At 41.4% G+C, this 9,579-nt stretch overlaps 1 pseudogene; it reads right to left on the bottom strand.

The window, feature by feature from the left end:
- Nucleotides 1-3,122: 3,122 nt before the first annotated feature.
- LOC142258009 (uncharacterized) overlaps nucleotides 3,123-9,579 on the bottom strand; it is a 42,638-nt pseudogene continuing 36,181 nt past the window's right edge.

Raw genomic sequence — 9,579 nt, 5'->3', positions numbered from 1 at the left:
TCTTTATTTGTAGAAATACATGCAAAGTAAAAACAGCCAAAAAAGGATGTCAGACAAATGAACTCAACAAGAAATGGCCAGGTAACAAAATAGCACATACATTGCAAATATTATATCAATACATAACCCCACGATACTGTCTGAATTATTATTATTTATTTATAGAGCACCATTAATGCCATGGTGCTGTACATGAGAAGGGGTTACATACAGAATACATATACAAGTTACAGTAGACAGACTAGTACAGAGGGAAGAGGGCCCTGCCCTTGCGGGCTTACATTCTATAGGATTTTGGAGAGGAGACAGTAGGTGGGGTGTAGATGGGGTGGCAGCTCCGCACGGTGGTCGGGCGGCAGCTCCGCATGGTAGTGAAGCAGTGAGGTCATTGTAGATTATAGGCATTTCTGAACAGATGGGTTTTCAGGTTCCGTTTGAAGCTTGCGAGGGTAGCAGATAGTCTAACGTGTTGAGGCAGCGAGTTCCAGAAGACTGGGAATGCTCAGGAGAAGTCTTGGAGTCGGTTGCATGAAGAGCGAATAAGAGAGGAGGAGGAGAGAAGGAGATCTTGGGAGGACCAGAGGTGGCATGTTAGAGTGTAGTGGGAGATTAGTTCAGATATATACGGAGGAGACAGATTATGGACAACTTTGTAGGTCAATGTCAGTAGTTTGAATTGGATACAGTGGAAGATTGGGAGCCAGTGGAGGGACTTGCAAAGAGGAGAAGCGGGGTGGTATTGAGGCGAGAGGTAGATCAGTCGGGCAGCAGAATTAAGGATGGACTGGAGAGGGGCGAGCGCGTAAGCAGGGAGGCCGCAGAGGAGCATGTTACAGTAATCGAGGCGGGAGATTATGAGGGCATGCACTAGCATTTTTGTAGATTGCGAATTGAGGAAGGGACGGATTCTGGAAATATTTTTAAGTTGAAGACGGCAGGAGGTGGTGAGGGATTGGATGTGTGGTATGAAGGACAAGGCAGAGTCAAAGGTCACTCCGAGGTACTGGGTACTGGAGAGAGCATAGTGTTATTTATTGTAATAGATAGATCAGGTGGAGAGTGTAGGCGAGATGGAGGAAAGATGATTAGTTCAGTTTTGGCCACATTGAGCTTAAGGAAGCGAGAGGAGAAAAAGGAGGATATAGCAGATAGACACTCCGGGATTCTGGACAGCAGAGATATAACATCTGGGCCAGAGAGGTAGATCTGAGTGTCATCGGCATATAGGTGGTACTGGAAGCCATGGGACTTTGAGTTGTCCCAGGCCCAAAAAAAAGTAAGTAAGGGTCCCAGGACAGAGCCTTGAGGGACGCCATCAGAGAGAGGCGGGGATGAAGAGGTTGTGTGGGAATGTGAGACACTCAAAGTGCGGTTGGAAAGGTATGAAGACATCCAAGGGAAGGCAAGATCTCTGACACTAAGGGAAGAGAGGATCTGTAATAGGAGGGAGTGGTCAACAGTGTCAAAGACTGAGAACAGGTCTAGAAGTAGGAGTATGGAAAAGTGCTTGTTGGCTTTGGCAGTAAGTAATTTGTGATTTTAGTCAGGGCAGTTTCGGTAGAATGATGTAGACGGAAGCCGGACTGTAGGTTGTCAAAGAGAGAATAAAGGAAAGAAAAAAAGAAGAGAACAACGGGGCGCCAAATCTAAGTGTAGATGTATGTAAACACAGATTGTATGATCATACGAATTTTACACTCACCGTGCAGATTTCTTCTGTTTTCGCTAGTATGATCCGTGTAGTGGATCAACTCTCTTATTAATCCTCCAGTATGCAGCACGAATCCTCGGGAAAAACAATGAGAGTCCTGAACAGGTGCTCCCACGTGGGTAATGGAGTAAAGACAAAATCCCTTTCGGCGCTTCCGGAGGATAAATGGATTATCAGTGCAAGTTTGCAACAACTTCAAGAACAAGGGTTTATTAAGGGTTCAATAAAAAGCGGACAATTACGGACAACGCGTTTCAGCTAACAAAAGCCTTCATCAGGTGTAGTTTACATTGCTGGTATTAAGAAAATCTAATTTATAGACTGATCTGTCTATGTGTATGATGTAGGCGGGTATGAGGAACATGGGTGTGTACTTCCAATTAGATTAGCACTCAACCTCGAAGAGGTAAATGGTGGTTCTTGTGCTGAAATCCTTATATGGATCATGTGTAGGGGCAAGCAAATATTGCTGCTATGCATGAATGATACAATTTCTGAATGAAAAAGAATAAAAATTCTAATTGTTAATAAGGAAAATTTTGGTGTTTAAAATATGCGGTGATATAAAACACATAATAAATTATTCAGATTAAAAACACAATTTTTTTTTCTTTTTTTTTTTTTCTTTTTCTTTTCTTTCCTTTCCCTTCTCTTTCCTCTCTCTCCCTTTCCCCCCTTTTTCCTTTAGAGAATAGTTTAAAATTCATGCACTTATATAAAAATCACTTCCAGATATATTGCATTTATAAATAAGAGACTCTTATTTATAAATGCAATATATCTGGAAGTGATTTTTATATAAGTGCATGAATTTTAAACTATTCTCTAAAGGAAAAAGGAAGGAAAGGGAGAGAGCAAAAGGGGAAAGGGAGAGAGAGGAAAGAGAAGGGAAAGGAAAGAAAAGAAAAAGAAAAAAAAAAAAGAAAAAAAAATTGTGTTTTTAATCTGAATAATTTATTATGTGTTTTATATCACCGCATATTTTAAACACCAAAATTTTCCTTATTAACAATTAGAATTTTTATTCTTTTTCATTCAGAAATTGTATCATTCATGCATAGCAGCAATATTTGCTTGCCCCTACACATGATCCATATAAGGATTTCAGCACAAGAACCACCATTTACCTCTTCGAGGTTGAGTGCTAATCTAATTGGAAGTACACACCCATGTTCCTCATACCCGCCTACATCATACACATAGACAGATCAGTCTATAAATTAGATTTTCTTAATACCAGCAATGTAAACTACACCTGATGAAGGCTTTTGTTAGCTGAAACGCGTTGTCCGTAATTGTCCGCTTTTTATTGAACCCTTAATAAACCCTTGTTCTTGAAGTTGTTGCAAACTTGCACTGATAATCCATTTATCCTCCGGAAGCGCCGAAAGGGATTTTGTCTTTACTCCTTGTCAAAGAGAGAGTTAGATGAGAGGTGGGAGGAAAGTTCAGCATTGACATGTTGCTCCAGGAGTTTTTAGGTGAACGGGAGTAGTGATACGGGGCGGTATCTGGTAGTAGAGGTTTGGTCGAGGGAAGGTTTCTTTAGGATGGGTGTGACTGTTGCATGTTTAAAGGCAGAGGGGAAGGTACCAGTTGTTAAAGATAGGTTGAAAAGATGGGTTAAGGCTGGAATAAGGATAGTGGTGAGGTTGGGGAGGAGGTGGGATGGGATCAGGTCAAGTGCGCAGGTAGTTAGGTGTGCTTTTGAGAGAAGACATGCAGGCTCTCCTTCGGTGATGGTGGAGAGGAAGTTTATGGGGGAGGGGCAGTGGTCAGTTATACGAAGGGGTTGTGGTGGATGAGCAGGAAGACTTGCTTTATTTGGTCGATTTTTTCTTTGAAATAAGTGGCAAAGTCTTCTGCAGAAATTAGGGAAGTTGGAGGGGGCAGTGGTGGGCGAAGGAGGGAGGTAAAAGTATTAAATAGCTGTTTGGGGTTGTGTGTTAAAGAAAATATGAGGTTTCTGAAGTATTCCTGTTTAGCGGAGGTGAGGGCCAAGCGAAATGTGTGGATTGTATTTTTGAATGTGGTGAAGTCTTCCTGGGAGTGCGTTTTCTTCCAATGCCGCTCTGCAGCCCTAGACACTTAATGAAGTTTTTTAGTGAGGTTGTTGTGCCAAGGCTGTCTATTGATCCGTCTCACTCTGCCGTGCACAAGAGGAGCAACTGAATCAATAGCTGATGTGAGAGTGGTGTTGTAGAAAGTGGTGGCACTGTTTGTGTCGTGGAGTGACGATATGGAGGACAGCGGTAGGATACAGTCAGAGAGGGTGTGCATGTTGAGGTGTACAAAGTTTCTGCGGGGGGGGTGCTAGGCGCTGGACAGGGGGGGGCAGGTGAGGAGGACAGGGCTGAAAAGGTCAGTAGATGGTGGTCAGATAGGGGGAGGGGAGAAGTTGTGAGGTCAGAAAGAGAACAGAGACGGGTGAAGATAAGGTCTAGTATGTGTCCATCTTTATGGGTGGCAGAGGTGGACCACTGAGTTAGACCAAAAGACGAAGCAAGTGACAGGAGTTTTGTGGCTGCCGATACCGACTGGCGGTTGTCAGTGGGATGTTGAAGTCACCCATGATGATAGTGGGAATGTCAGCAGAGAGAAAGTGTAGAAGCCAGGCAGAGAGCTGGTCGAGGAAGGCAGTGGTAGTGCCCGGGGGTCTGTATATGACGGCCACTTGGAGGTTAGAGGGGAATAGATTCGGACAGAGTGCACTTCAAAGGAAAGCAGGACAAGGGAGGGTAGAGGTGGGATTGGGTTAAAGCTGCAGTTGTTAGAAAGGAGACCCACTCCTCCACCCTGTCTATTTCCGGGGCGAGGAGTGTGGGTGAAATGAAGGCCACCGTAGCATAGTTCAGCAGGGGAGGCAGTGTTGGAGGGTGTCAGCCATGTTTCGGTGAGGCCCAGAAAGGATAGATTGCTAGAGGTAAAGAGATCGTGAACGACATGCAGTTTATTACAGACAGAACGGGCATTCCAGAGTGCTCCAGAGAGAGGGGATGGCGGAGTAGGTGAGAGGGGAATGGATTTTATATTGAAGAGATTGCGGTAGTTACTAGTATGTGGGGAGTGGTAAATGGGTGATAAAGAGGGGTGTACTATCTGTGGGGTCCTGGATTGGGGGATATGTCACCAGCAGTGAGAAGAAGTAGAGAAAGGGAGAGCAGGTGGGAAAAGGAGAGTGGACGGCATGTTCTGCATGATATTCGGACACATCTGAGGTTTAGGAGCAGGTCAAAAGCTGAGGACAGATGAGAAGGCAGGAGGGAAGGAGAGATGAATATTTGTTTGGAGAGTGCTGGGGTTTGGGGATAGCGAAGGAGAGTAAGAAGGAGAGGGGCAAGGACTGTGAGGGCATAGGTGAACATGGTGGGAGTAAGGTGTTAAATATGGGAAAAACAAACAAATTGTGATAGTGACAAACACAGGTAGAGTTAATTTTTACCTTCTGGTCAATTCTGGAACATTTCTGGTATATTTCTGACGCCCGACTTCAAAAATCCCACTTATGAAATCACACCAGACCATGGTCAGATCAGACCTGCACCATCAAATTTATACGTCTCTAAAGGACTAGGGAAAGACTCTGGTGTGAGCAGAAGGGAGGGGTCGTACTAAGACAGAGCACAGAATCACACCAGGGGTAAACAGAAAGAAACTAAGAGAAGCATTTGGACTACTTCACAGCAAGATGGCTATACACTTAAGATGGAGGAGATATAGACAGGTGTAAACTAGGTTCAAAGAGTTACAAAAAATATCCAATTCAAAGAAAAGGCAGTTGTTGTAGCAATGTGACATACCAGTAGAAATATAGATACAGAATGAGGATAGATCCCATGATAAGGATATGCCTAATAGACAAACAGAGGTGAACAGTGCAGCTGAAAATATGAGCTCAGATGAGGATGGAGAAAATAAAGATGGGGAGGAGTACCCTGACTGTACTAAATAAAAGAGGGGAAGGAGTACCCGGATTGTACACAGTGTATCAGGAAATATACAAGGTACATTCCTGTGAGGTTACCTGCAAAAGTGAACCCTGATGCACAGTGAAATATAGTGTGGGTACAAAGAATCACCAAAATGGAGCAGATAAGCTAGACCTGCTGAACACAACAGGCTCTAAAAGAGCTTGTTCTTGAAGAAGGGAAAAAAGATAGATGTTGTAACGTCACCAACTTGTTCATTCCAGTCCTAGAAGACATAGTATAGTCCTTAAAAATCATAACAGCCATATAAATTACTAGTTGAAGTAGTTTTTGATGTGGGGAGTACTAATTTTTGCATCAACTAATTTGAGTAAAATTAAAGATTTTGTAAAGAAAATTGAATTATTAACCTTACTGTCATGTTACTGGTTAAAAAAATGTTCTATGAAAGGCATTGTTGGTAAAATTTTGGAAATCGTTCTTGTGTTCAGTGAGATATTAAAATCTTACTTATCAAAGGGGTGTACTCATTTATGCTGAGCGCTCTTTAATAAAATTTAATTGATAAAACAGTGAATATAATTACAGTTTCTTTCCTGTATGATTTTTTTCATGTCTAATAAGATTTGATTTATATATAAAAGATTTCCCACATTCTGAACATGAATACGGTTTCTCTCCAGTGTGAATTCTTTCATGTGTAGCAAGACTTATTTTATGTTTAAAAGACTCTCCACATTCTGAACATGAATATGGCTTCTCTCCTGTGTGAATTCTTTCATGTACAGCAAGATGTGATTTATCTGCAAAGCATTTACCACATTGTAAACATGAAAATGGTTTCGCCCCCATGTGACTTCTTTGATGTTTAAGAAGAGTTGATTTAGTTATAAAACATTTCCCACATTCTGAACATAAAAATGGCTTCTCTCCTGTATGAATTCTCTGATGTTTAATAAGGCTACATTTTCTTGTGAAGGATTTTCCACATTCTGAGCATGAAAATGGGTTTTCTTCTGTGTGAATTCTCTGATGTTTAAGAAGTTGTGATTCTTCTGTAAAGCATTTTCCACATTGTAAACATGACACAGGTTTAACTCCAGTGTGAATTATTTGATGTTTAACAAGATCTGTTTTATATACAAAACATTTATCACATTCAGAACATGAATACGGCTTCTCTCCAGTGTGAATTCTCTGATGCATATCAAGACATGTTTTCTGTATAAAGCATTTCCCGCATTCTGAACATGAATATGGCTTCTCTCCTGTGTGAATTCTCTCATGTCTAATAAGATTCCCTTTTTTTGTGAAGGACTTCCCACATAGTGAACATGAAAATTCCTTTTCTCCCGTGTGAATTCTTTCATGTAAAACTAAATTTGATTTTTGTGTAAAACGTTTCCCACACAGTGAACATGAATACGGCTTCTCTCCAGTGTGAATTCTCTCATGTAACGCAAGACTTGATTTAAATAAAAAAGATTTCCCACATTCTGAACATGCATATGGCTTCTCTCCTGTGTGACGTTTCTGGTGTTTCACAAGATTTGATTTATTTGTAAAACATTTCTTACAGCTTGAACATGAATATGGCTTTTCTCCTCTGTGAGAGCCCTGATGTTCAAGAAGATTCAACTTATCTGTAAAGCAGCTTCCACACTGCAGACATGAAAACAGTTTCTCCCCTGTGTGACTTCTTTGATGTTTACCAAGATGTAATTTTTTTCTAAAACATTTCCCACATTCTAAACATGAATAAGACTTCTCTCCTGAGTGACTTCTCTGATGTCTAACAAATAGTGATTTATTTGTAAAACATTTCCCACCTTCTGAACAGGAGTATATCTTTTTGCCTTTGAGCTTTCTTTGTGTTATAAAATTTGAGCTTCTAGTTATTCGCTTGTCACACTGAAATCTTGTCTCCACTTTGTCAGCTGGAATTGTGGTACCAATCTGAGATTGCTCAGGAGAGGGTTCCTCATGCTTAGGAGGATTATATGATGGTAAAGTACAGTGAAGTCCAGGATGTAAATGATGGGTAATGAGGTTTTCTCCATTAGAGGGCTTCCCGATATCTTCTTTTTTACAATTAAGCAACAAGCCGTTATCCTCATGAGGATTTCCTATAAGAATGAAAGATAGATTGGATGTGATTTTTTTCTCTACAACACAAAAGGGTTTTTTAAATATATTTTATGTAACGCACAATGAAGCAAGCGAGGGTCACTGAGCTTGCAGTGGTCCAGTGAAGTGGAGGGTTGCAGGTAAGTGCATAGCTTAAACCCCTTAATGACCACGGGCAGTAATATTACGTCCTAGCGGTCATAGTGTTACTGACTGCGATCTGCCGCCGGCAGCATGCCGCAATCGGCGCACATCTCAGCGTTATCATTTCTCAGAATCGTTATCTGCTCATGCCGTTTAACCCCTTAAATGGCGCTGTTAATATGTGACAGCGCCATTATAACGGCATCGGCGGTAAACATTTACTTAACGGCCGATAACGGAAGTCACGTGACATGACCACGTGACTTCCGGTGGTTGTCATGGTAGCACAGGGTCATGTGATGACTCCTGTAGCTCACATGAATTATTTTCGGTTTCACTCGGCCAGGAGCAGAGTGAAGCAGAAAATGAGCATATCTGCTGTTTACAGCTGTATAGATGTGATCAGTAGATATGGCAGAGCGATCGGATTCTTGATCCATATAGGAGGGGGGGGGGGGGGAAACTAGTAAGAAAAAAACCCAAACCTAAAATTAAAAAAGTTTCCCCTTTCGCCTCATTGAAGAGTAAAGGGTTAAAAAAATAAAAAATATTCACACATTTGGTATCACCGCGTTCAGAAGCGCCCGATCTATCAAAATATAAAATCAATTAATCTGATCAGTAAACGGCGTAGCGGCAAAAAAATTCCAAACGCCAAAATTACGTTTTTTGGTCACCACAAATTGCGCGCAAAATACGACAGGCAATCAAAACGTAGCATCTGCAAAATAATGGTACCTTTAAAAACGTCAGCTCGAGAAGCAAAAAATAAGCCATCACTGAGCCATAGATCCCCAAAAATGAGAATGGTACGGGTCACGGAATATGGCGTAAAACGTGCGCCACTTTTTTCGGACAAACTTACGATTTTTTTTAACCCCTTATATAAAAATAAACCTATACATGTTTGGTGTCTACGAACTAGCACTGACCTGAGGCATCACAGCCACACATCAGTTTTACCACATAGTGAATAAAATATCTCAAAAACAATAGTGCTATCGCACTTTTTTGCAATTTTTCTGCATTTGGAATTTTTTTGCTGTTTTCCAGTACACTATATGGTAAAACTTATAGTTTCATTTAAAAGTACAGCTCGTTCCGCAAAAAATGAGCCCTCACATGACTATATTGACTTAAATATAAAAAAAAAGTTAAGTCTCTCAGAAGAAGAATGGCGAAAAAAAACAACCAGAAAGTGAAAAATCGGCCAGTCATGAAGGGGTTAAGCACAATATCATAGTTTGACACAAGAGCATAGTTTGAAGTTATCCTTATAAGTTTACCATTGTTCTTCATTTGTTTTTCTAGTTTTATCTGTACTGTTTATCCCCATTTAATATGTGCTCCATGGACAATGCTGCTAGCTTGAGCAGCCGTTCGAGGGTGAATATGTCTGCACTCGATGCAAGCGTGTTGCATATTTGGAAGCCAAGGTAACTGATCTAAATATGCAGCTTGCAACACTCGGGAGTATTGCAAACCTGGAGAGGAGTTTAGAGCTCGCTGAGTTTTCTCTGGCTGGGGCCAGTGCTATGGAGGAGGGTGGAGGTGGGGAAGATCAGGACCCAGAGGTAGGTAGCTGGGTTACCGTTAGAAGAGGTATGGAGAAAAAGTGTCAGGGAGCCTAGTCCTGTTCTGGCTCAACCTAGTAAATATCCCTGTTTG

The sequence above is a fragment of the Anomaloglossus baeobatrachus genome, chromosome 1 (assembly GCF_048569485.1).
Source record: "Anomaloglossus baeobatrachus isolate aAnoBae1 chromosome 1, aAnoBae1.hap1, whole genome shotgun sequence".
Lineage (NCBI taxonomy): Eukaryota > Metazoa > Chordata > Amphibia > Anura > Aromobatidae > Anomaloglossus > Anomaloglossus baeobatrachus.
The sequence above is the reverse complement of the archived record's forward strand: the minus strand, read 5'-3'. Positions and strand labels throughout refer to the sequence as shown.